General features: G+C 40.3%; 1 protein-coding gene across 10 annotated transcripts in view; it reads right to left on the bottom strand.

Annotated features, from left to right (window-relative positions):
- The window catches only part of AFF1 (ALF transcription elongation factor 1), a 230,812-nt gene that overhangs the window by 194,577 nt on the left and 15,651 nt on the right, over positions 1–20,584 (bottom strand). The window lies entirely within an intron of this gene.

The raw sequence follows: 20,584 nt of genomic DNA, 5'->3' as shown, positions 1-20,584 counted from the left end.
GCAGAAATACAAAGCATCCTAGGAGACTACTACAAGCAACTCTATGCCAATAAAATGGACAACCTGGAAGAAATGGACCAATTCTTAGAAAGGTATAACCTTCCAACACTGAACCAGGAAGAAATAGAAAATATGAACAGACAAATCACAAGCAATGAAATTGAAACTGTGATTTAAAATCTTCCAAAAAACAGAGGTCCAGGACCAGATGGCTTCACAGGTGAATTCTATCAAACATTTAGAGAAGAGCTAACACTCATCCTTCTCAAACTCTTCCAAAAAAACTGCAGAGGAAGGAACACTCTCAAATTCATTCTATGAGGCCACCAATACCCTGATACCAAAAGCAGAAAAAGATACTACCAAAAAAGTAAATTACAGACCAATATCACAGATGAATAGAGATGCAAGAATCCTCAACAAAATGCTAGCAAACAGAATCCAACAACACATTAAAAGGATTATACACCATGATCAAGTGGGATTTATCCCAGGGATGCAAGGATTCTTCAATATACGCTAATCAATCAATTTGATACACCATATTAACAAACTGAAGAATGAAAACTATATGATCATCTCAATGGACGCAGAAAAAGCTTTTGGCAAAATTCAAGACCCATTTATGATAAAAACTCTCCAGAAAGTGGGCATAGAGGGAACCTACCTCAACATAATAAAGGCCATATAAAACAAACCCACAGCAAACATCATTCTCAATGGTGAAAAACTGAAAGCATTTCCTCTAAGATCAGGAACAAGACAAGGACGGCCACTCTCACCACTATTATTCAACATAGTTTTGGAAGTCCTAGCCATGGCAATCAGAGAAGAAAAAGAAATAAAAGGAATACAAATTGGAAAAGAAGAAGTAAAACTGTCACTGTTTGCAGATGACATGATACTATACATACAGAATCCTAAACATGCCACCAGAAAACTACTAGAGCTAATGAACGAATTTGGTAAAGGTGCAGGACACAAAATTAATGCACAGAAATCTCTTGCATTCCTATACACTAGTGATGAAACATCTTAAAGAGAAATTAACAAAACACTCCCATTTACCATTGCAACAAAAAGAATAAAATACCTAGGAATAAACCTACCTAGGGAGACAAAAGATCTGTATGCAGAAAACTGTAAGACACTGTTGAAAGAAATTAAAGATGATACCAACAGATGGAGAGATATACCATGTTCTTAGATTGGAAGAATCAATATTGTGAAAATGACTAGTCTACCCAAAGCAATCTACAGATTCAATGCAATCCCTATCAAATTACCAATGGCATTTTTTACAGAACTAGAACAAAAAATCTTAAAATTTGTATGGAGACACAAAAGATGCCAAATAGCAAAAGCAGTCTTGAGGGAAAAAAGCGGAACTGGAGGAATCAGACTCCCTGACTTCAGACTATACTGCAAAGCTACAGTAATCAAGACAATATGGTACTGGCACAAAAACATAGATCAGTGGAACAGGATAGAAAACCCAGAGATTAAACCCACACACCTATGGTCAATTAATCTATGACAAAGGAGTCAAGGATATACATTGGAGAAAAGACAGTCTCTTCAATAAGTGGTGCTGGGAAAACTGGACAGCTACATGTAAAAGAATAAAATTAGAACACTCCCTAACACCAAACACAAAAATAAACTCAAAATGGATTAGAGACCTAAATGTAAGACCGGACACTATAAAACTCTTCGAGGAAAACATAGGAAGAATAGTTTTTGACATGAATCACAGCAGGATCTTTTTTGATCCACCTCCTAGAGTAATGGAAATAAAAATAAACAGATGGGACCTAATAAAACTTCAAAGCTTTTGCACAGCAAAGGAAACTACAAACAAGACAAAAAGACAATCCTCAGAATAGGAGAAAATATTCGCAAACGAATCAACGGACAAAGGATTAATCTCCAAAATATATAAACAGCTCATGTAGCTCATATTAAAAAAACAAACAACCCAATCCAAAAATGGGCAGAAGACCTAAATAGCCTCTTCCCCAAATAAGACATACAGATGGCCAAGAAGCCCATGAAAAGCTGCTCAACATCACTAATTATTACAGAAATGCAAATCAAAACTACAATGAGGTATCACCTCACACCAGTTAGAATGGGCATCATCTGAAAATCTACAAACAACAAATGCTGGAGAGGGTGTGGAGAAAAGGGAACCCTCTTACACTGCTGGTGGGAATGTAAATTGATACAGCCACTGTGGAGAACAGTATGGAGGTTCCTTAAAAAACTAAAAATAGAATTACCATATGACCCAGCAATCCCACTACTGGGCATATACCCTGAGAAAACCATAATTCAAAATGACACATGCACCCCAGTGTTCATTGCAGCACTAGTTACAATAGCCAGGACATGGAAGCAACCTAAATGCCCATTGACAGATGAACGGATAAAGAAGTTGTGGTACATATATACAATGGAATATTACTCAGCCATAAAAAGGAAGGAAATTGGGTCATTTGTAGAGATGCAGATGGATCTAGAGACTGTCATACAGAGTGAAATAAGTCAGAAGGAGAAAAACAAATATCGTATATTAACACATATATGTGGAACCTAGAAAAATGGTACAGATGAACCAGTCTGTAGGACAGAAATTGAGACACAGATGTAGAGAACAAATGTATAGAGACCAAGAGGGGAAAGCAGTGGGGTGGTTGGGGTGGTGGTGTGATGAATTGGGAGATTGGGATTGACATGTATACACTGATGTGTATAAAATGGATGACTAATAAGAACCTACTGTAGAAAAAAATAAATAAAATAAAATTCAAAAAATAAGAGGAATAAAAATAAAAGCAAACCTACCATTAATCTACTTAAAATTCTTTTATGGCTTTCGATTCCGCTAAATATAAAGTCTAATTTTTTAGCATGGTCTACAGATCACTTCCTGGCCTGGTGTGGTGTTCTATGCTCCAGCTATACTGAAATTCACTAAGTTCCTGAAAAGGACCCTATTTTTTTTACCCAAATCTTCTGAAGTATATTTTCTTTTACCCAGAATACATTTCTCTTCTCATTCCACCACCCAACTTTTTCAATTGGTTAACTCTTCAACATACATTAATTTTCTGCCTAACCACCACTTCCTCCAAGAAGTCTTCCCTGATTATTCCCTAAATCTACATTTAGGTGCCCTTCCTGTATGTTGCTGTAAAGGTCGTACTTTCCTGATGGCACTTACGGATGAATGCATGAATGAATGAATGAATGGAGCAGGGACGGGAGGAAGGCATAGCATATGCCAAGGCACGGTATTTCAAACACAAAGGCCTATATATGGAATTGTGAGAACTTCTGTACAGCCAGGCAGCAAGGCTGGGGGAAGGACAGGAGTGATGGGAGATGAGACTTGTAGACAAGGTTGAGGCCCACGGGACGCAGGGTTTGAATGCCACATTAAAGGAATCAATCTCTAAATTGTAGGTGATAGGGAGCCGTGGAGGTTTCTCAAGTAGAGGAGCAATGAACTTAGGGGAAACCTCCTAACATAATAAAGTTTCTCCCACTGAGGAGCAATCAAGTTAGGCTAGGAGATAATGACTACCACTTAGAGGCAAAAAGGAATATGCTCAGGGAAGTGACAGCACTCTGGAAGCAGTTCTGGCTCAGAAAATCAGTTGGGGGAGTCACCTGGGCTGGGGGTGAGGTGGTGGTGAAGCTATGATGAGTACTGTGCAGGAGAAAATTTGTGGTATAAGAAGGAAGCAACGCAGAGATAGAGGTCTAAGAAGTGACTTGCTTTTATCAGGTGGGAAAAAAGGAAGTTTCATGTGAAAGTGAAAGGGGCTAATCAGAATGGTAAGGAGCTTATGAGCCAGGATGAATGTCCAAGAGGGGATCAGGGAGGGAGGAAGGAATGTCCACATCGTGTGTCCAATTTACTGTGCTGTGCTCTGCACACAGTAGGTGCTGAGCATTTGCTGAAGTGTAAAATAATACACTGCGGCACCTCTGTTCAAGATACATATACTCTAAAGAAGCTGCATATATTTCCCAGATTATCAAGTCCCTCTCTTATTACAGAAATTGTTACCTCAGGGAGTTGGGGAAGATAAAAAGCACACCCACCCAAAATACAGTTTTTTTTACTACATTTCAAAAAACACCACACCCACTCCCCAATTCTAAGGATGCCAGGTGTGAAACCTTTTGAAAAGAAACAAGATCTTCTTTATACAAATTATTACTCTCTACTTTTTCAAATTGGGGATTTTAATGTATCCTCTGTCTTCATAAAGGAGAGAAATGTTGCTTTAGTGTGAAAAGGTCATCTGCATGGGTGTGAGTGGGGGGGGGGGCGGTGCAAAGAGTCGGGCAATGACAGACAAATGCTGATGGAGAAGATTGGGCCTGGGCAAGGGAAGGCAGATGCAAATACCCAGGAGCTGAAGTCCGCACATCTCAGAGGTTCAACTAGCAGACTGAGCCAAGTAACTCTTTAGGGATCCACAAATGCCCATTAGCCTCATACTGATTCCACATATCAATATTTCCTTTCTATGAGCCATCACGGAGCACCTATCTTCAAAATGCAGGCAATATTTCTGGTCTTCTGGCTACGCTGCTTTCCTGGATGTAGGCTTACGATGCCAAAGGAAGGGAGAAAACATTCCCCCTATGGGCTGCCGGCTTCACTCCTCCTCCCTCGCTTGTGGGTTGGAGAGAACAGGCTCAGCAAGTGCCTGTGTAGAGCCTGAACATTAACTCGAGCTTCATACCCCCCGCACCGAAACAGACGAAAACGCCAATGCAAGATGACTTTGACAGATTAGCCTGAAAAGTGAAATACAGGTGACTTTTAAGCACCATTGGTTATAAGGCTTGCTGTGCTTTGAAGCAATTTGTTTTTAAAAGGTCAATGAAGACAAATAGGTAGCAGTAAATTATTGTTTACACACTTCTGAAGACTTTATACATGGGGCCTTAACATGTAGTTTTCAACAGTTGGGTCAACAAGCAATTGCCTCAACAGCTACAGGATTTCACAGAAACACCAAGTTAACCCATTAGTAATAGAGCAAGAACTTTGGGCTGTTTTTCCAAGAAAGGGCAAATAAATACCCATCATAACCATCATCCATCCTCCATCTCTATGACAGCAACAACTACAACAGCCGCAAACTCAATCATTCATTAATGGCTGGTTATTTGCAAAGCACAGAGATAACGCTCAAAGATTAAACAGACCTCCAGCGTGAAAGAAATATACAATTTACACAGATGTGTGATGTAACACTGAGACTGAGGGAAATGAGCACTAGAGGTCATATTAGCCTAGGTCTAATCAGGAGAGAGAAACCACACAATAATGTGAACAGAAGTGTAAGATAAAAAATGTTAAACTATGATGGGAGAAAACTATCAAGACATAAAGAGAGACTCTAAGAGGTACCCTGGGCTGAGAGACGGTACCCAAGGACAGACAAACTTTGAGTGGGGAGGGTCACTCCCCAAAACTGAAGTTGAGATCTCGTCGTTGGCGAAGTTATGGTTGCAGCCCACTGGATGGCAGGGTTGTTCACTGGAACTGGTTCATACTAGCTGAGCAGCAGGAAACAATTCTCTGGGGTAGAGGCAAGCTGAGGCTGATGGGTATACAGAGAGAGCGGGGTGTCTCTGTAGGCATGAGGTCTGGAGTGTGCCAGTGTCTGCACTGAGAGGACCTAGGCAAGTAGCCAAGAGACTGCAAGCTCTGAGGCGCTGGGCTGGAACAGAGCATCACTGGGTGTCTGCACACGCGGCACAGTGTGCATTCTCTCAATGACAGTGTACAGCAAGAGTAAGAAAGAGCAGCAACCACAACCCTGAAGTGAATCTCTCTAACTGCAGCAATGTCCTTCCAGCACCCTCCACTGACCAAGTGTAACACCGTGCTGGCTATAAAGGATAATGGCCTAGAGTCCATTATAGCAGAGCAGGTACTAAAGGGTGAATTTGGAGAAGAGAGGCATTAATTGAAATGTGGCACGGAGGTAAAGGAAAGGATAGGAGTACACAAAAAGAGTAATGAATTTCTTGGGTGATTAGAGTTTAAAAGAGGTGATATTTCAGCTGAACATTAAAGGATGGGTAAGATTTGGGTGGGGGAGGAATGAGTAAGAGAAAACTCATTCTCTTGAAAGGAGTTTTACTACTGAAAGGAGTTTTACTATTAACTCTGGGATCTTCAGCAAACCACTTAACCTCTTCAAGCCCACCTACCTTATAAGATCTGTATGAGATTAAAATGCAACAGTGAATTGTGAATAAACTTTGAAAAAAGTTTAAAGCATTAGATGAAAACCACTTGATGGTAATACTTTCACAAAGTAACTAGAATGCAAGTGCTAGTGTGAGTTCCTATCAGGTTAATCTATCCCCTCCCCAGTTCTCTCCCTCCCCATCCTTTCCCCCTGGTTCCTAGCAGACACTTGTGACACCAAGGCTCCACAAGTCTTTGCTGAACAGATGAGTGAGTCTTGAATTATCTTAACAGAGAAGACCTTCCATTTAAAGTCAAACAAACTGGACTTCCCTGGTGGTGCACTGGTTAATAATCCACCTGCCAATGCAGGGGACATGGGTTCAAGCCCTGGTCCAGGAAGATCCCACATGCCGTGGAGCAACTAAGCCCATGTGCCACAACTACTGAGCCTGCGCTCTAGAGCCTGTGAGCCACAACTACTGAGCCCGAGTGCCACAACTACTGAAGCCCGCACGCCTAGAGCCCGTGCTCCGCAACAAGAAGCCACCGCAATGAGAAGCCCGCGCACCGCAACAAAGAGTAGCCACCACTCCCCGAATCTAGAGAAAGCCAGTGCGCAGCCACAGAGACCCAACGCAGCCAAAAATAAGTAAATAAGTAAGTTTAAATAAATAAAACTGCAAAAAACTTTTTTAAAAAGTCAAACTAAGGGAAATGTATGGTTTCTTATTTACTTAACACAAAAGGGTAGAAGTACTATTAATTAAATATCTACTTTCTCTACACACTTAGGCACACTTATCTTGATGTATACCCTAAACTATATCTTAATGTAATATTATAATAGGAAACATGAAATGAGGGTTTTACTGAGAAATGAATTCAGAGTGTCATCAACTATTTTAAATTGCCCAAACTCTTAATTATATAAATTCCAAAATAATAACAACAACAAAAAAAAAACAGTCTCATAATCACCTGAGCCCACAGGAACATTTTATTAAGCAGTTCACACACTGCCAGACCTTGGTCACAGACCAGGATCTCTGAGCTGGGTCTCAGAACAGGGGTAGGGAATTGGGGAGGCAGGCTGCTTCCCAATACTGCCCAATGGAGCCCAAACTTTTAAACCTCCTAGGAACTTTAAGAACATCATTGAGGTCAAATTCTCTGTACCCTGAACACTAAAATTATCAAAGGCAGGTCAATAGAAAGGGGAGAAAATTAGTATTTATTAAATACTGACTCAGTGCAGGCACTGGGTTTTAAAAAATGCATTATCTCATGCAGTTCTCATTATTATTCTTATTTTACAGGTGAAGGAAGTAGAGTTTGGAGAGGTTAGGAAAATTGCCCAGCATTACACATTTAGTTGGGACTAGAATTCAAGCCCAAGTCTCACCGATTTCAAAGCAAAATCACTTTCCCTTGAACTCAGACTGCCTCTCCACGTGGAAATTTAACAGCAGAGTCTCCGTGAGCCTGTAAAAATTGTTCTCCTTACCTCAGTCACTTCCGTAGGTTGGAAACATGAGGACAGAAAGGAAAAGTAACAATGATATTATGAACTATTCCAGGGACTTCCCTGGTGGTGCAGTGCTTAATAATCCGCCTGCCAATGCAGGGGACACGGGTTGGAGCCCTGGTCTGGGAGGATCCCACATCCCACGGAGCAACTCAGCCCGTGCGCCACAACTACTGAGCCTGTGCTCTAGAGCCCACGAGCCACAACTACTGAAGCCCGCACACCTAGAACCCATGCTCCGCAACAAGAGAAGCCACCGCAATGAGAAGCCCGCACACCGCAACCAAGAGTAGCCCCCACTAGCCGCAACTAGAGAAAGCCCGTGCACAGCAACGAAGGCCCAACATAGCCAAAAATAAATAAATAAATAAAAAGAACTGTTCCAAATATCTTCCCATCTCACTCCAATCATTGACTGTGCTCTCAACTCTTTGTCCTTTACAAGGAACACATACTTTAAGATATATTTTCTAGACAAGTAAGGTATATTCCCTGCTCTCATTTATTAAACACACTGTCTCTTTGAAAATCAACACCTCCACCCTTAACTTAAGGATGATTTCATATCTCAGTTATCAAGTGCTCACTGAGGGAAAGTAAATTTCTGCCGGATGGTGAAAGATAATCTAAAATGAAACCTGCTACAGCTTCTAACCGTTGAAAGCTTGAGTTACTCACAGGGTCACCACCTGACATCTGTGCAATGCTCTACAGACTGCAAATTGCTCTCAGGGAGAGAGCACACATCACCTCACCGCAAGCATGAAAACAGCTCTAACTTATCTGAGTATGGGCACCACCTCCATCCCTCAATTTTAAACTTTTATTTATTTGGCTGCGCCAGGTCTTAGCTGTGGCATGTGGGATCTTTGTTGCAGTGTACGGTATTTTTAGTTATGGCATGCAAACTCATAATTGCAGCACACAGCATATAGTTCAGGGATCAAACCCAGGCCCCCTGCATTGGGGGCACAGAGTCTTACCCACTGGACCACCAAGGAAGTCCCCATCCCTCAATTTTAAAATTAATTCACCCTTTTCCAGCCAGCAGCTCATTAGTCACCCCTATCCCCTCCCAACCTTTTTTGTCCACACCCCAACTTCCACACCCCAATGTACAGATATCGGCTTTGTTCCTGCATTACAAAAAGATGAATCAGACTTTGAAGGCTAGCGGGATTTGACTGCATGACTCCGACAGGACTGGGGGAAACAGAGACTCCACTCTTGGAGGGCACACACAAAGTAGTGCGTGCATCGGGACCCAGGGGAAAGAGCAGTGACCCCACTGGAGACTGAACCAGACCTACCAGCTAGTGTTGGAGGGTCTCCGACAGAGGGGAGGGGTGGCTGTGTCTCACCGTGAGGACAAGGACACTGGCAGCAGAAGTTCTCGGAAGTACTCCTTGGTGTGAGCCCTCCCGGAGTCTGCCATTAGCCCCACCAAAGAGCCCGGGTAGGTTCCAGTGTTGGGTCGCCTCAGGCCAAACAACCAAGAGGGAGGGAACCAGGCCTCATCCATCAGCAGACAAGCGGATTAAAGTTTTACTGAGCTCTGCCCACCAGAGAAACAGGCAGCTCTACCCACCACCAGTCCCTCCCATCAGGAAACTTGTGCAAGCCTCTTAGATAGCCTTATCCACCAGAGGGCAGACAGCAGATGCAAGAATAACTACAATCCTGCAGCCTGTGGAACAAAAACCACATTCACAGAAAGATAGACAAGATGAAAAGGCAGAGGGCTATGCACCAGATGAAGGACCAAGATAAAACCCCAGAAAAACAACTAAATAAAGTGGATGTAGGCAACCTTCCAGAAAAAGAATTCAGAATAATGATAGTCAACATGATCCAGGACCTCGGAAAAACAACGGAGGCAAAGATCGAGAAGATGCAAGAAATGTTTAACAAAGACCTAGAAGAATTAAAGAACAAACAAACAGAGACGAACAATACAATAACTGAAATGAAAAATACACTGGAAGGAATCAATAGCACAATAACTGAGGCAGAAGAACGGATAAGTGACCTGAAAGAGAGAATGGTAGAATTTACTGCTGCAGGACAGAATGAAGAAAAAAGAATGAAAAGAAATTAAGACACCCTAAGAGACCTCTGGAACAACATTAAATGCAACAACATTCACGTTATAGGGGTCTCAGAAGGAGAAGAGAGAGAGAAAGGACCCAAGAAAATACTTGAAGAGATTATAGTTGAAAACTTCCCTAATATGGTAAATGAGACAGCCCCCCAAGTCCAGGAAGCTCAGAGAGTCCCATACAGGATAAACCCAAGAAGAAACACGCCAAGACACACAGTAATCAAATTGACAAAAATTAAAGACAAAGAAAAAATTTGAAAGCAGCAAGGGAAACACGACAAATAACATATAAGGAAACTTCCATAGGTTAACAGCTGATTTCTCAGCAGAAAGGCTACAAGCCAGAAGGGAGTGGCATGACATATTTAAAGTGATGAAGGGAAGAACCTACAACCAAGATTAGTCTACATGGCAAAGATCTCATTCAGATTTGATGGAGAAATCAAAAGTTTTACAGACAAGCAAAAGCTAAGAGAATTCAGCACCACCAAAACAGCTCTAAAACAAAAGCTAAAAGAACTTCTCTAAGCAGGAAACACGAGAGAAGAAAAGGACCTACAAAAACAAACTCATAACAATTAAGAAAATGGTAATAGGAATATACATATCGATAATTACCTTAAACGTGAATGGATTAAATGCTACAACAAAAAGACACAGGCTCGCTAAATGGATACCAAAACAAGACCCATACATATGCTGTCTACAAGAGACCCACTTCAGACCTAGGGACACATACAGACTGAAAGTGAGGGGACGGAAAAAGATATTCCATGCAAATGGAAATCAGAAGAAAGCTGGAGTAGCAATACTCATATCAGATAAAAAAGATTTTAAAATAATGTTACAAGAGACAAGGAAGGACACTACATAATGATCAAGGGATCAATCCAAGAAGATATAACAATTATATATGCACCCAACATAGGAGCACCTCAATACATAAGGCAACTGCTAACAGCTATGAAAGAGGAAATCAACAGTAACACAATAATAGTGGGGGACTTTAACACCTCACTTACACCAATGGACAGATCATTCAAACAGAAAATTAATAACGAAACACAAGCTTTAAATGACACAATAGACCAGATAGATTTATTCAACATTTATAGGACATTCCATCCAAAAACAGCAGATTGCACTTTCCTCTCAAGGGCCCATGGAACATTCTCCAGGATACATCACATCTTGGGCCACAAATCAGACCTCAGTAAATTTAAGAAAATTGAGATCATATAAAGCATCTTTTCTGACCATAACGCTATCAGATTAGAAATCAATTCCAGGGGGAAAAAAAGTAAAAAACACAAACACATGGAGGCTAAACAATACGTTACTAAATGACCAAGAGATCACTGAAAAAATCAAAGAGGACATCAAAAAATACCTAGAGGCAAATGACAATGAAAACACGACAATCCGAAACCTATGGGATGCAGCAAAAGAGGTTCTAAGACAGAAGTTTACAGCAATACAACCCTACTTCAAGAAACAACAAACATCTCAAATAAACAATCTAAACTTACACCTAAAGAAACGAGAGAAAGAACAACAAACAAAACCCACAGCAAACATCATGCTCAATGGTGAGAAATTGAAAGCATTTCCTCTAAGATCAGGAACAAGACAAGGATGGCCACCCTCACCACTATTATTCAACATAGTTTTGGAAGTCCTAGCCATGGCAGTCAGAGAAGAAAAAGAAATAAAAGGAATACAAATTGGAAAAGAAGAAGTAAAACTGTCACTGTTTGCAGATGACATGATACTATACATACAGAATCCTAAAGATGCCACCAGAAAACTACTAGAGCTAATCAATGAATTTGGTAAAGGTGCAGGAAACAAAATTAATGCACAGAAATCTCTTGCATTCCTATACACTAATGATGAAACATCTGAAAGAGAAATTAATGAAACACTCCCATTTACCACTGCAACAAAAAGAATAAAATACCTAGGAATAAACCTACCTAGGGAAACAAAAGACCTGTATGCAGAAAACTGTAAGACACTGTTGAAAGAAATTAAAGATGATACCAACAGATGGAGAGATATACCATGTTCTTGGATTGGAAGAATCAATACTGTGAAAATGACTATTATACCCAAATCAATCTACAGATTCAATGCAATCCCTATCAAATTACCAATGGCATTTTTTACAGAACTAGAACAAAACATCTTAAAATTTGTATGGAGACACAAAAGACGCCAATACCGAAAGCAGTCTTGAAGGAAAAAAGCGGAGCTGGAGGAATCAGACGCCCTGACTTCAGATGATACTACAAAGCTACAGTAATCAAGACAATATGGTACTGGCACAAAAACAGAAATATAGATCAATGGAACAAGATAGAAAGCCCAGAGATAAACCCATGCACCTATGGTCAACTAATCTATGACAAAGGAGTCAAGGATATACAATGGAGAAAAGACAGTCTCTTCAATAAGTGTGCTGGGAAAACTGGACAGCTACATGTAAAAGAATGAAATTAGAACACTCCCTAACACCAAACACAAAAATAAACTCAAAATGGATTCGAGACCTAAATGTAAGACTGGCCACTGTAAAACTCTTAGAGGAAAACATTAGGAAGAACTATCTTTGACATAAATCACAGCAAGATCTTTTTGATCCACCTCCTAGAGTAATGGAAATAAAAACAAAAATAAACAAATGGGACCTAATGAAACTTCAAAGCTTTTGCACAGCAAAGGAAACTACAAACAAGATGAAAAGACAACCCTCAGAATAGGAGAAAATATTTGCAAACGAATCAACGGACAAAGAACTAATATCCCAAATATACAAAAAGCTCATGCAGCTCAATATTCAAAAAACAAACAACCCAATCCAAAAACTGGCAGAAGACCTAAATAGACATTTCTCCAAAGAAGACATACAGATGGCCAAGAAGCACATGAAAAGCTGCTCAACATCACTAATTATTACAGAAATGCAAATCAAAACTACAATGAGGTATCACCTCACACCAGTTAGAATGGGCATCATCTGAAAATCTACAAACAACAAATGCTGGAGAGGGTGTGGAGAAAAGGGAACCCTCTTGCACTGTTGGTGGGAATGTAAATTGATACAGCCACTATGGAGAACAGTATAGAGGTTCCTTAAAAAACTAAAAATAGAATTACCATATGACCCAGCAATCCCACTACTGGGCATATACCCAGAGAAAACCATAATTCAAAAGGACACATGTACCCTAATGTTCATTGCAGCACTATTTACAACAGCCAGGTCATGGAAGCAACCTAAATGCCCATCTACAGACGAATGGATAAAGAAGATGTGGTACATATATACAATGGAATATTACTCAGCCATAAAAAGGAACGAAATTGGGTCATTTGTAGAGACGTGGATGAATCTAGAGACTGTCAGAGAGAGTGAAGTCAGAAAGAGAAAAACAAATATCGTATATTAACGCATATATGTGGAATCTAGAAAAATGGTACAGATGAACCAGTTTGCAGGGCAGAAATAGAGACACAGATGTAGAGAACAAACGTATGTACACCAAGGGGGGAAAGCAGCGGGGGGTGGGGGTGTGATGAATTGGCAGATTGGGATTGACATGTATACACTGAAGTGTATAAAATGGATGACTAATAAGAACCTACTGTAGAAAAAATAAATAAAATAAAATTCAAAGATAAAATACTAATTCATGTGAAAATTTTTTTAAAAAGATGCACATTTCTCTAACTACTGGTGCCTCAATGAAGCCATCTCCCAGGATCAGTGTTTTATCTACTACTCCTTTACAACGTCAGAAGGAAAGTCAACCAAGAGGATTTCCGGTCCAAGCTTCAGTTTCAAACCAGAGCTCAGAAAGTATTTCCCTGCCATCGGCTTCTCCCAAGACGATGTGGAACAGACTTGGGGCCCAGTGACAGAAGGAAGGTAGCTTGAGTATCTGCCACTGATGAATCAGTTAAACTTTTCTTCCCCTTTTTCATCTGTAAGATATAGCCTCATAGACAGCTGTGAGACTGAAATGAAATCACACCTATCAAATACTTATTAGTATTTGATAGCACAAAATCTGGTCACCGTGTTCATTAAATATTAGCTGCTGCTGGCATCTGAAGTCTTAAAAGCCATGTCAGCCAGAAGTGTCCCCACATTCGCACCATTCCAGTATGCTGGGGAATGGAGGCCTTGAACACTCTCTTATCTCTAGCTGAAAACGCATTGGCTGGAGGACAGCTCCTCTCTACCCTCCATCCAGGGACGTGCTCCTCTCCAGCTGTGACCTCTGCTCCTTTCTCAAATCTTATAACTTGTTTGGAAGATACGCTCAGAAGGTGATTACCAAACACTTGGGAAGTCAGTAAACACATTAGAATTTTTGGATGCCCAGCGCCTTACTGGTTTCACTAGGGTTACAAGGGGCATTCTCTGACCCCCCAGCTGTTTAAAATCTGGCTAAGCCTTGGACTGACTGCAACAAAGGAGCCAAGTGAAAAAACAGCAAAAGAGAGATATGCTTGATGGGGAGTTGGGGACACAAGGAAGGGAGTTTACTTGAAGGTGGACCTTCAGCTGCAGGGTTGCATTTAAAGAGCAGTTTCCAAGTCTTGGTTCCATAAATTGCCAGGTTATTAGTGCTAATAATAGTATTTTAATAGTGTTGCTTTCAACATAAACATTGATCATAAAATGTTCAAATACTATAATTTTGGTTAAGGGTTTTGATCCAATGCAAAGCCTTCTACTACATAAATAAAAGGAATACTAACTTTAAATGTAAGCCTGAAAGCAATAACCTTTGGACTTCTGTGCAAAGTTCTAAGAATTTCCTTAAAAACTGACCTCTTTCTGCATTGCATGGGAGTAAGGGAGTTTTTCTCTTGATGCTGGGTGGGAAAAGGAACAGAGGAGGGGTCTAAGCCCTCAGTCTCCCCAGAGAAACAGGGCTCAAAAATTCTGCCCTGTTCCCCCCTCTTGCAACAAAAATGTAGCTGAAGCCAGGGTACTTCAATTCTCAACCTAGCAGCAGTATCTGCGGGGCCACCCCAGGCGGAGCCATTTCTCCAGGATTTGCGAGTCAGGGCAAACCCAAGGTAACAGAGGCTGCCTCCCTGTAACCTTAACAAAGATCTTCTCCAGTGGGAGCAGTCAAAATTCAAATGAAGAGCAGCCCCACGCTCTCCACTAGGAAACCCTGTTTTCTTTTAATTAAAAAAAATGTAGAGGTCATCCCTCAGCTCTGCTTACAAGTAATGAGTCCAACAGCCCCCATTTATCACCCCTGGAGATTCTTTTACACTTTGATGTGAAAAGAGTCAGGGCCCATTGTGATGTCAACTACTCCAACAGCAGTCCTTTCACTTGCAAACGAAGCTTGGGCCCCCAGTAAGAACTGACTGTCAGAAAAAATTCATTGCCTTTCCTTCCAGTGATTTATCAGAGATGGGGGAAGAAGCTGGCTTTAAGACAACTTTGCAGAAAGGGTTCCCAGCACACCCCAACTGCATTCCCAGCCTCCACTGGTTCTTTCTGCCCCAAATGCCCCTTTCTCAGTGCTCGAGAAAGGCAACCTTCTCTCTTGAAGCCATCCCATCTGGGAGGACTTTCCTTCTCTCTCCTTCAAGCTTTCTTGGGGGCCTAACATTACTTACTGTTCCCCTGTTTCCTCCCTTAGGGCAACTCTCCAGAGCAAGGACGACACCAGCACCCTGGCTTGGCCATTAACAGACCCATAACCATCCCAATAATTAGGTCACAAGACACCCATTTCCCCATCTTTACCCGTCTCTTACATTAAAAGGAATTGAGAATTAAGGAAGTTTAAAAGGAAAGAGGATTTAAAGATTTCTTGACTCATCCAAGAATCTGAGGTGGTAGTCAAAAAGAGGAAGGTTCACAGCAGAACTAGGAAGATCTTTTTCAAGTAAACTTTAAAAATTAGAATATAACATGCACTCACACATGCATTTTCAAACAGTGACATACCCCTGTAAGCAGCACCCAGATCAAATCACAGAACAATACCGGCACTCTTGGACTATTAACTATTCTTAGCAAAAAGACTTATCTCAAATGTAACTGAGCTTTAGAGCTAACGTCCATTCTACAGGAAATACCTGGGATAGAACCACATGATTCTCAAGCTCAGCACTAGTGACATTTGGAGCCAGAAAAGTGTTTGTGGTGGGGGCCATCCTGAGCACTGCAGGATGTTTAGCAGCATCCCTGGCCTCTACCCATGAGATTATGACAACTAAAAGTCTCTCAAGACATTGTCAAATGTACCCACCCCCCACCTCCAGGAGGTAAAAGTATTCCAGGTTGAGAACCACTGGTATATAAGAACAAAAACACATTAAGAGGAGCAGTCAGACAAATCCACAAAGTAGGACATACATTCAAACTTAGCTTCCTCAACCAGTCACTCCCCGCCCGCCCCCATCCCTGCCAAATAAGCAAGGTAAATGCTCTAGGTTAAGACTTAATTGACGAAACCTAACACAGTATACGCACTTTGATTTGGCTGAATTAGGATGTAAACAACTTGAATAGACATTTTAAAACACTCTGGATAGTTTGGAGATGGGTTAATTAATAGATGACTCTAAAATGTTAATATTATTAGGTATGAGATTGGTATGCAATTATATAGGAAAATGTCTCTTTTTTTAAGGAGATGCACATAAAGTATGCCAGAGTGAAAAAACAGATGTCTGGGATTTGCTTTAAAGCACTTCAGCAAAGAACAAAAGAAAAAGGATAGATTTTTTTTTTTCAAGTGTGGCAAAATATTGAGAAATGTTAAATCTGGGGAATTCCCTCTACTTCTACTAATGTCTGAATATTTCTGTGATAAAATTTTTTCTTCTAAAGCGAAGAAAAAAGAGAGTGGGCAAGAAGTATGATAAAGTCTATACTAAATCAGTTTACATGCCCAGTCAGGGCCAATGTTAATTCTTTATTGCTGCTACAATGCACAAGATTTCTTTCTTTCTGTCTGTCTTTCCCTTGTGTCCCACCCTCCACTCCTGCCTTTCCTGCTTCCCAACCTCCCTCTCTCTCTCCCTTTAGACTGTCTTCCCCTTCACAAGAAGTCTTGGACCACCTCATGCTTTCAGTAGCTTTAATAAGATCTGTTCACTTAACAATATCTATTAACATCTTACCTATGTAAACACATACAATCTAACGTCTACCATTTAAAAACCATTTTAAAGCAACAAAAATGGGGGCATTCTGCATAACAGGTTAAGAAGGCGGCATCATCTGATGAAACAATCAGAACTTGCTGGTCAAAGGCAGAAATGAAATTGCACAGTGCCTTACATGTTAAATGTTATTTAGTAATTTAACAATTTCTCTCCAAAACAAACTAGTTGCCCCAGCATTCCCTTTAGTCTGATTCACACATTCAACTATTAATTTCTCCAGGCTTTTTCTTTCTCCAGTACAATGAGGCAGATTACTATCTAATCTGACCACATTACAGGGTTATCATGAGGTACAGAAAACAAGATTCAGATTCTGAAATAATGTCCTCCAGGCTTCTGAAAAAGAGGAAACTGGAACTGAAATGCTCTTCTTTCTAAACCTGTTCCACAGATTCCAGAGGAGGCTGACTGCTACAGCTTCAGAAGAAAAGGATTGTTATAACCGAAGCCCTCCAAAAAGAAAAGATTCTTCCCCAAATCAGGATAGTATAAAATCAGTATTCCTATAAAGACGGTATAATCCTAAACAATGTCAACACGATGTCCATCTTATCCAACACCATGGACCAAAGTGTCACCTAAAATGATATAATGCCAACTGCTTGGACTAGTAGCCATTCTATTGAAGGCACTGAAAAAATATTAATTCATTCTCCTCCAACTCACAGCATTAGTAGAATTCAGGGCTAAAGACAAAGAGAGAAAACGTACACAAATGAACTTGAAACCGACCTTGGGCACACTGACTTATGAATTTAGAATAATCTTTTTTTTTTTTTAATTTATTTTATTTATTTATTTTTGGCTGCATTGGGTCTTTGTTACTGTGAGCGGGCTTTCTCTAGCTGTGGTGAGTGGGGGCTATTCTTCATTGTGGTGTGCAGGCTTCTCATTGCGGTGGCCTCCCTTGTTGCAGAGCATGGGCTCCAGGCGCCCGGGCTTCAGGAGTTGTGGCTCACGGGCTCCGGAGCACAGGCTCAGTAGTTGTGGCGCACAGGCTTAGTTGCTCTGCGGCATGTGGGATCTTCCCAGACCAGGACTCAAACCCATGTCCCCTGCATTGGCAGGCGGATTCTTAACCACTGCGCCACCAGGGAAGCCCATGCACTTAGCACAATCTTAAGATGACTCTAAACGTTAATCTACCTTACAAGAAAGCAATTCCACCCCTTAGTAGCTACCCAAAAGAATGAAAACATAGGTGCTTGATGACCTCTACAATCCCTGTGTGTGATTTAAGACAATCCCATAGCCAATATTAAATGTAAAATAGGCCAGAGAAAAACTTGTAAGTGTATCCACATGCCCCACAAATAAACACACTCTTGTGTTTTGTTTTTCTTAAAGGTCTATTTCCTCTATCACTCTCCTTCCTATGTATACTATTCCTGGAATAGCTCACAAAGGAATCCCTTCCATCCAGAGAGTTGCCTCCAAACAAAGCCTTTCTCCTTTGAGGTAGAATTGAGGAAGGTACCGACTCTCCTGAAACCCAACACTATACCATCCTCACCAGAGCGATAGAATTAATAATGTATCAAGGACTTATGATTTACCAGGAACTGGGATAAGCACTTTACATACATTATTCTCTGTATCCCCATTTTAATGAGGCTTTAAAAGTTGAGCAATTTGTCCAAGTAACCAACGTATCAGAGATCTAAACACAAGCTGTGGCCCTGGAGTTCCACACTCAAGCCCAATATATCACCCATGCAGTAACAGGTCAATTGGATTTTACTGGTAAATTTACTCAATACTTCTACAGTTGAGTCTTTCCCCCCTACCCCCCCCACCCCAAAATTTAACTATCCATTTGGGAAATAACTAATTCTGAAAAAGATTTCCTCAGGTCTGGGATGAGTCTGAAATCAAACTCATCTAAAGCCACCAAACTGAATGACTCATCTTAAAACTACATATGACAATGACACATACTTCACACTTAGGAACCATTTTCTAAAATAAAGGGAAACAATGCATTCTATATAAGAAACATCATTGCACTTGTAAATCAGGCCTAAAACACTTGCTTGGGAAATACAGGAAATTTCACAATTCCAGGTGTAGATTATTTACAATGCCCAGGCCAATCACTGTTCCAGGAAAACACGGCCTACAGCCATTAATCTCTCTCCTGAGCGTCTGGAAGTCAGGCCCCTGATTTACTTACACAAAGAAAATCTGTCTATATAATAGGTGTTAATCAGCTTAACACCTTGTAGCCTCCTCACTAATTGAGGACTCTCCTCAATTAGGAGAGTTAAACATTATTTCAGACTCTCCTGGGGAAGTAGAGCATCCACGACTACAGCATTATGATTCAGGGTTCACAGAATGCAATCCTTCAAATCTTCACCCAAACTGAAAAGCATATCAGCAAATCTCCTAATGCATACAGAAGGGTAAGAAGGGGAACATGGTAGTGACACCATAAAAAGGCATGTTCTCTCTTTCAAGAAGGAAAAAGAAAAGTAATTACAAACTCCAGGAAAAATAAAAATACCATCCAAAGATGAAGGAATTTAAAACATGGCATGAATCTGAACAATTTACTCAGCTAAAGAGTTAATCTGTCCTGATCAATATGAAATTTCTCAAGTGGTACTTGGGTTGACTTTGAACCCATAGAGGAGAAATGAAACCCTAAACACTATTTTGCTTCCCAATCAAAATAATGTAAATAATGCTTATTGGTTTTTCAGCTTTTATTATCAATTCAAAGACAAAGCTTGCAAGGGCACAGAAGCTTATAAAATAAAATGTACTATCAATCTGGACAATTTAAAACAAAAAGCAGAGCTAACAAGTTGGAGGGTAGAGGAGAGAGAAGTGGAAAAATAGTAAGGATAATTATACTGTCGTATTAGACTATGAAAAGTTGATGGAAATTTTTTTAAATTTAATATTGATTATATAATATAATTAATATGGTACATTAATTTAAAATACCTTATTATAAGGACATATAAATGTTAAAGATATTCAAGTTTATAAAATAAAAGAAAATAACATAAACATCAGAACTAAATAGACAACGTAAAAGAATATACTATATGATTATTTTTAAATAAAAATCAAAAGCAGGCAAAACAAATCCATGGTGTTAGAAGTCAGAATAGTGGCAGGCTTTGAGGGAGACAGCAGCTGAAAGGGGACAGGAGGGACTTCTGGAGAGCTGGTATTGCTGTTGCTTGATCGGTTACACAAGTGTGTTCACTTTGTGAAAATGCACCGAACTGTACTAATAATGTCTGCCCTTCTCAGTTTGTTATACTCCAATGACAATTTTTAGAAAGAACAAAACGGGGAGGGGAAGGAAGGTGAGGGGAAATTTAAGTAAATCAGATTCAATAATGTCTAATGCTGATAAATTTGGAAGCCAGGGAATAAGCCTATTATTTACAAGAACTAAAACAAATATTGTCTTTACACATGACATTAATATTCTGTCCATGCTTATGACTTCTGATAGCCCTAAGCAAACTAAGGATTCACACGCAGACTTCTATTTAGT

Source organism: Delphinapterus leucas, chromosome 5 (assembly GCF_059928025.1).
Source record: "Delphinapterus leucas isolate spDelLeu-1000000601 "Yukka" chromosome 5, BTC_Dleu_Yukka2, whole genome shotgun sequence".
Taxonomy (NCBI): Eukaryota; Metazoa; Chordata; class Mammalia; order Artiodactyla; family Monodontidae; genus Delphinapterus; species Delphinapterus leucas.
Note: the sequence above shows the minus strand (reverse complement) of the source record. Positions and strands in the feature narration are given on the sequence as shown.